The 7,870-nt window shown below is 38.4% G+C and overlaps 1 long non-coding RNA gene across 1 annotated transcript; it reads right to left on the reverse strand.

Moving 5' to 3' along the window:
• Positions 1-1,379: 1,379 nt before the first annotated feature.
• On the reverse strand, positions 1,380-6,951 carry LOC113471066. Its single transcript, XR_003393905.1, has 3 exons — positions 6,893-6,951; positions 6,567-6,633; positions 1,380-1,672 (listed from the first exon to the last, which is right to left on the reverse strand). It is a non-coding gene; the product is annotated as an uncharacterized LOC113471066 (long non-coding RNA).
• Positions 6,952-7,870: the final 919 nt, after the last annotated feature.

Here is a 7,870-nt window from a genome sequence, read left to right on the forward strand (position 1 = left end):
TTTTCAAAAAAGGCCCGCTGAAACCTAAGGTAATTTATTAAAAAAAAAAAAAAAAAAAAAAAAAAAAAAAAAAACAAGTTGAGAAGTTGAGTTGAGTGGGAAGGGTCAATCCAAAAGCGATCACCCTAGGGCTGATTGAGAGTCAGACGAAAAACGCCAACCCCGTCTGAACACGGGAAAAGGCGAAAAAAATCCTAGTGAAGGGCTAGCGCGCTCCTTAGTAGGTACATGCGTAAATTCCTCTGATCGTAGGTAGGTAAGTGTACCTACTGAACAGATCCTATGTAAACAGATCCTACTGCGATTAGTCGAATGATAATGCCCGATAGTAATTAGCTAATTTAGTTAGGCATGACCATTACTAACTTACTTCATAAAAAGTTTACCTGTTTCTCTTCTAGAAAACTATCCGTGCATTCTAAATCTAACTATCTAGGTATTTGGTACCTATCTAAAAGATAAGAAAATCTATAGATCATAAGCCTGACTGTATATTTCTGTAGAGATTTCTGTATTTCTGTGAAAGTGACTTATCTACGAGCACCTACACCTACTTATTACCGCGAAGAAAATGAATGTCTGCAGATTCGTAGAATGAACAGGGGAAGAAAAATACCTCAACAAGATGAGAAGGATAAAGAAGAAGAGGAAGATGAGGAGGAATGAGGGAGGTTTTTGAAGAAAAAAAGGGAGAGAAATGAAATTACACTTAGTGGATTTTTTCTTCTTTCAGTAAGTGGGTGCAGGTAGCACTTTGCTTTACAATATTTGAGAAATATCCGATTCTCCCTCCTTTATATTGTATTCTTTTTGATTCTTTATATATGTAGACACGAGTAGGTATACCTATCTAATATCTATAGATAAACTTGTTTCTTCTCCTCCTCCGTCTTCTTCTTCTCCTCCATCTTCTTCTTCTTCTTCTTCTTCTTCTTCTCCTCCGTCTTCTTCTTCTTCTCCTCCTCCTCCTCCTCCTCCTCCTCCGTCTTCTTCTTCTTCTTCTCATTCCTCTCCTTCTTTCCTTTCTTCTTCTGCCACCCTAGTGCTGTGCTGTGCTATCCTTACGTATTGATTATTTTCTCATTGACTGTAAAATTGGACCCAAAGAGGTAGGTAGGTACCTACTACATGCTTTCTGATTGCTTGTTTGTCCTGAAGGGATAAGGTTGGCTCTCGGAACGGCTGGCTTTCTCCTATCCTGTCCTATCTTCGATTTCGGGACGATAGTACCTCTGGTGTTACCGTTCTCTCTATCAAAACATTCAAAATTCTTGGGGGATAAAAAAAAAACCAAGCTAACAAGCCGAGGTTTTAAATTGCTTGAAAACCAATTTTCACCCGATTTCCTGTAACCGCCCTATTCCTTCTATTTCCAGAGAGAAAGCATATGTGATATCCCCCCTCCACCTGCACCTCTATACAGATCTGTGATGCAACACTACCTCAATACTGGCCCTGACGATTTCGATCTGGACACTACCTAGCAATTACTGCAACCAGATGTCATCAGACCACAAACTCTGGACTTGTCTTGATTTGGACACTACCTAGCAACCAGATGTCATCAGACCACAAACTCTGGACTTGTCTTGATTTGGACACTACCTAGCAATTACTGCAACCAGATGTCATCAGACCACAAACTCTGGACTTGTCTTGATTTGGACACTACCTAGCATATTTCGCGATTTTGTTCGCGGATTTGGCAATTATGTTCGCGGATTTGGCGATTATGTTCGCGGGTTTCGCGATTATGTTCGCGGATTTTGCGATTATTTTCGCGGATTTCGAGATTATGTTCGCGGATTTCGCGATTATGTTCGCGGATTTCGCGATTATGTTCGCGGATTTCGCGATTCTGTTCGCAGATTTGGCGATTATGTTCGCGGATTTGGCGATTCTGTTCGCGGATTTGGCGATTATGGTCGCGGATTTGGCGATTTTGTTCGCGGATTTTGCGATTATGTTCGCGGATTTGGCAATTATGTTTGCGGATTCGCGTCCCGAATCGACATTTTGGATATTTGGCAAGCCTACCTAGAGGTAACTTGGTTTATGAACCACGAGTATTGTTTTGTGTATGCAATGTGCATTTAACTAAGATCAGTGGAGGTGTCTTATTTTCATTGTAACTTTTCAAATCTTACAAGACCAAAGCCACAATAATATTACCTAGATATGTAGGTATACAACATATATATAGGTTGGCAGGATCGGTCAGAAACAAACCAAAGTCATTTCTGGGTATCCTTTTTCCTGTCCATTAATAAATAAATACCTATTAGGTAATTTATTAATGAAATCGATGCACCTTACAGATTTCCACCTAGATAGATAGCAAAGTTTTTTTTTCTGATAACATATACCTATTGAATATTAATTCTTCTTTCTGGTCCCTCATCCCTCAGGACTCAATGATCGACACGTACAAGAAGATGTGGCGTTACATGGAGAACAAGAAGCCATCAGTATTCGTATCTACCTACAAGGAAGGCATAGACAGAGTACTGGAAGGCAACTATGCATTCCTGATGGAGTCTACAATGCTGGATTATATTGTACAGAGAAATTGTAACCTTACTCAGATAGGCGGCCTACTGGATTCCAAAGGCTATGGAATTGCCACACCCATGGGTACGGTAACTTGGATATCCTTGTTTTTCTGTTCCTTTTCATCTTGATCCTCCTCCTCCTCCTGCTTCATCTTATTCCACTTCTTCTTTTTCTTTTAGCTGAGAGCGTCCTTTACTATCTCTGTCAACTATATGAAATGTCTTTAAACTCTGGACTTTGATATTGCAAGTGGCCACGAAGATAGTTCTCACGAGCACGGTGCCAAAAAAACTTGGACCTTGTCGGCGATCGAACCCGGGACCTTCGGTGTGAAAGTTGTGATACCCAATCGGGCACTGAGGCTACTTACTATAGAACGCTTTTTTTTTTCTTCTTTTTTTTGGTTGACAGAGGGAACTGTAACTGCTATGGTCTTATCGTCCCGAAATCGAAGAGAGAAGGAAGACAGGATGGAAGAAAGTTGACAGAGGGAACTGTAACTGCTATGGTCTTATCGTCCCGAAATCGAAGAGAGAAGGAAGACAGGATAGGAGAAAGCGATTATCGTCCCGAAATCGAAGAGAGAAGGAAGACAGGATAGGAGAAAGCCTGCCGACAGAGGGAACTGTAACTGCTATGGTCTTATCGTCCCGAAATCGAAGAGAGAAGGAAGACAGGATAGGAACACAGAGGGAACTGTAACTGCTATGGTCTTATCGTCCCGAAATCGAAGAGAGAAGGAAGACAGGATAGGAGAAAGCCAGGGGGAACTGTAACTGCTATGGTCTTATCGTCCCGAAATCGAAGAGAGAAGGAAGACAGGATAGGAGAAAGCCAGCCGTTCCGTAACTGTACTTTTTTAAGCGAATGCAAATATCAAGTTTTTTTTTAAAGAGGTTTGACAGAGGGAACTGTGACTGCTAGAGAAATCGAAGAGAGAAGGAAGACAGGATAGGAGAAAGCCAGCCGTTCCGAGAACGAACATTATCCCATCAGGATAAAAAAAAAAAACACATGTATTTTTTTGTTAAGAGGTTTGACAGAGGGAACTGTAACTGCTATGGTCTTATCGTCCCAAAATCAGAGAAGGAAGAGAGTTTTTTAAAGAGGTTTAACAGAGGGAACTGTAACTGCTATGGTCTTATCGTCCCGAAATCGAAGAGAGAAGGAAGAGAGGGATAGGAGAAAGCCAGCCGTTCCGAGAACGAACATTATCCCATCAGGATAAAATCCGCCCCGGGCGGGAATCGAACCAGATAGGAGAAAGCCAGCCGTTCCGAGAACGAACATTATCCCATCAGGATAAAATCCGCCCCGGGCGGGAATCGAACCCACGGCCTAGCGCTTACAAGGCAGACGCACTACCAACTAAGCTAACAAGGCTGGCACTATAGAACGCTAACTGCACCACGGATTACTGAAGTTGAACTGTTCTTGGTATTCGAAAGGGTGACCATCTGCCATCTGGGGCAATCACGTGTCACCATCTGGGGCAATCCATGAAAAAAAAAAAAAAAAAAAAAAAAAAAAGAGTTTGTGGCACCAAAAGAAAATTAGTGATTAGTTGGTCAGTGGTCAAATGTTGTGATATCACATACAAGATCAAGTGCAGAGGAAATTAAATAATAATTATAACCAATGTAAATCCTTCATGTATTATGTTTAGGTAAGTACTTACCAAAGTGTAACCTCTTTCAACTGTCTGGTAGAAGTCATCAATTGATGCAAAATGTGTTTCCTCTCCCGGTAAATCCTCGATAAGAGCTACACTCCTGATGTGATAGAACACTCCCATAAGTGCCTGTCAAAGAAGAAGTGTGAATGATTAATGCTCTTTAATGGTTTGTTAGAGGAAACTGTAACAATTAAGTTCTAATCATCCCAAATCTCTCCCGGTAAATCCTCGATAAGAGCTACACTCCTGATGTGATAGAACACTCCCATAAGTGCCTGTCAAAGAAGAAGTGTGAATGATCAATGCTCTTTAATGGTTTGTTAGAGGAAACTGTAACAATGGAGTTCTAATCATCCCAAAATCAAAGAGAGGAGAGTATAGGAGTAAAAGCCAGCCATTCCTGAGCTGTGTAAGATAAAGTTTGTCCAGGTCAGGGCCGGATTACCCATAAGGCAGAATGGCAGACTGCCACAGGGCCCTGCGCTATTGGGGGCCCCACGCTTTGAGAACTTACACTAGATATTATGGGTTAAAAAAAAAAATGTTGCATGATATTTTGCATGAAAGATGTGCTCACAAACATTAAAACTTCAATGTGTAAAGAACTGAAATGGCAAAATACATTTTAATAACAAAACTTGTAGTCTGTAGGTAATGATTGATATAAATGAATTAGGTAGGTATGGAAGTGTTTTCTAGTAGGGAGGGGGGTAGGTCCTGGGGGCCCCGCACCTTTGAAACTGCCCCGGACCCCGCGGGGGGCTAATCCAGCCCTGGTCCAGGTGGGAATCAAACCCATGACCTAGTGCTTACAAGGCATGTGGACTACTCTCCAAACTAACTAGGTTAATGTTTATTGGTTCCGATATATTATGTTTGTTTATTAATGTTTATAGGTTCCAATTTGTCTAATTTGGATCACACTTGGAATAAATCTTCAACATAGGTTTTCTTCTTTCTAGCCTATTAATATGTAAACAAGGTTGCAATGAAGGGGACACCCTAGTGTTTTGTGTCACACTGGTTTCCAAGGCCTTAATGGGCTGACTAGCATACTATTTTTGTAATAATTTGTTCGACTGGAATTTTGTAATGGAAGTCGTTCGACTCGGTCGCGATGATTGGAATGCTGCCTCTATGACGCGACCAGGCAGCTCGGTCGCGCGACCCCGGCAGCTAGGATTGGAACGCCACCTTTACCTGTCCTTACTTTACTGCAGTAAGCACACAAAAATTCTTTTGACAAACAAAAAATAGTTAGATTTTAAATTCCTTCCTGACTATCAATATTACATACAAGCATTGGAGCTGGTCATAATCCCAGCAATATGATGAAGTGTCTAATAGCAGCCTAATAGGTACCTATTCAGAAAAAAAACTGTATGTTACTTGCCTATAATCGATGGTAAATCTAAATCTGACAATTATTGCCATGGGAGTTCACAGTTAATTTTTTTATCTTTATTTAACCTATTCAGAAAATTTCTCATGTGGCCAATGACTAACTTATTTGTGAATATTTTATTAAAAGAGATTTACTGGTGAAATAAAATTTCCTTTGCCTAAATTTTTGAACTATATCATTAATGAAATAAAAAGTATTACCTGAGCTTCCTGTATGAAAACAACTCAGTAAATTTTTTGTGAAAATTCATTCCAAATTATTTTGTCATTGATAAAGTGTTATTTTTTGATCTCTCATTTTAAATAAATATTCTAAATATATTATTTTCTTTCTTATGAAAATAGGTACAAGTAATACACATTATAAATAGTTCATGTAAATAGTTGTATTGTAAATTTCAAACATAATTTATTCTCTACTAAATTCGAGTTATGATGTTTATTTTTTAATGTTCTTTAAAATAACAGTACATAAATGTTTAAGGAAATTTATATTTTCATGGACCTTGTACTTGCAGAAATTAATAGGTTTATATTTTGTAAGTAAAAGCAGCATTTTCCGAAATAGAAATAATTGTTTTAATTATTTTCTCTTATCCTTCATGCTAACAAAAACAACTTTAAAATAGGTAGGGGACTTATATCCCACCTATAAGGAGACATCACAAATACCTAAAATACTTCTTCACCAGGTCATAGTGGTTTAGTGGGTCATATTGCTTGCTGGAGATGGGACGACTACTTTTGGAGCTACAATAACGTCCACAGCAGTGGGCATTGGAGGGACATGGAAGAAATACAGCATGAGACCCAAGGCAAGAAGGAAGTGCAGACCTCCCAGTACAACTAGTGGTAATATGTTTGGCTGACGGAATGCAGGAAGCAGGGATGTGATCAGGATGTAACCAGACAGCAAAGCACCTGTGGACACTACCTAGCAATTACTGCAACCAGATGTCATCAGACCACAAACTCTGGACTTGTCTTGATTTGGACACTACCTAGCAATACTGCAACCAGATGTCATCAGACCACAAACTCTGGACTTGTCTTGAGTAACCAAGAAACAAACACTTCTGTAAGCAATCTTCCTGGGTTCAAAACCATTGAAATAATTATTCTGATCCAAATATTAGGAACCTTGATAGCTGTCATATTGAAAGAGTAAATTGGACTTACTGTTTTACATCATGTAGATGTAATACTATGGATGCTGATAATCTATAATTAATCTGTCTTTCATTTTCTTCCAGTTGAAACCTAGCAACCAGATGTCATCAGACCACAAACTCTGGACTTGTCTTGATCTGGACACTACCTAGCAACCAGTGTAACCAGATCTGGACACTACCTAGCAAACCAGATGTCATCAGACCACAAACTCTGGACTTGTCTTGATCTGGACACTACCTAGCAATTACTGTAACCAGATGTCATCAGACCACAAACTCTGGACTTGTCTTGATCTGGACACTAACTAGCAATTACTGCAACCAGTTGTAATCAGACCACAAACTCTGGACTTGTCTTGATTCCGGTGCACGAATGGTTAATTGAAAATGCACTTGCTTGGCTATCCTGTAGCTAAGTGTAATCTTTTTGGCAAAATATTGACACAAATAAATTTAAATCAACTGTAAAAAGTCAAATAATGTACATATTATTAAGAATAACACGATAAGAACCCTCTTACATAGCCTTGATTAGAAAATAATTAAGTTAAAGGAAACAATTAGGTAATTATGTTCAAATAGATAATCATGTAGTTCAACAAGTTTATTAACATAATTATGTATAACAATGAAATAATTATGTTTACATAATTACATAGAATACATATTATGTAACATGTAAAATGTTCCTAGTTGGTGTAGCTAGGCTACTTTTAGTCTACGTGTAGAAAACATTCAAAATAAAATGTTGTTTTCTGTAGATTACTAGACAAATAATTGACCTTTTAAGTTGTGTAGAAAAATAATTTTACTGTAATCCATAGGTGATAATGATAATATGAAGCAATATAGGTAGGTATCTAATTACAAAGTAAATTTATGTTTTTGACTTTTTGTTTTCCCTCTTTCTATTATAATTTTGCTGCGGTTTTTCAAAATGTAAATACAAAACTATAATAAATTCTAGATCTTCTTAGATACTTAGGAAAAATTTTGTAGAACTGTCTATGATTTCATTTTATATTTTCGATAGTTTCTTACAGCTAAAAAAAAAAAAAAAAAAAAT

The sequence above is a fragment of the Diaphorina citri genome, unplaced genomic scaffold (genome assembly GCF_000475195.1).
Source record: "Diaphorina citri unplaced genomic scaffold, Diaci psyllid genome assembly version 1.1 scaffold2046, whole genome shotgun sequence".
NCBI classification, from domain to species: domain Eukaryota; kingdom Metazoa; phylum Arthropoda; class Insecta; order Hemiptera; family Psyllidae; genus Diaphorina; species Diaphorina citri.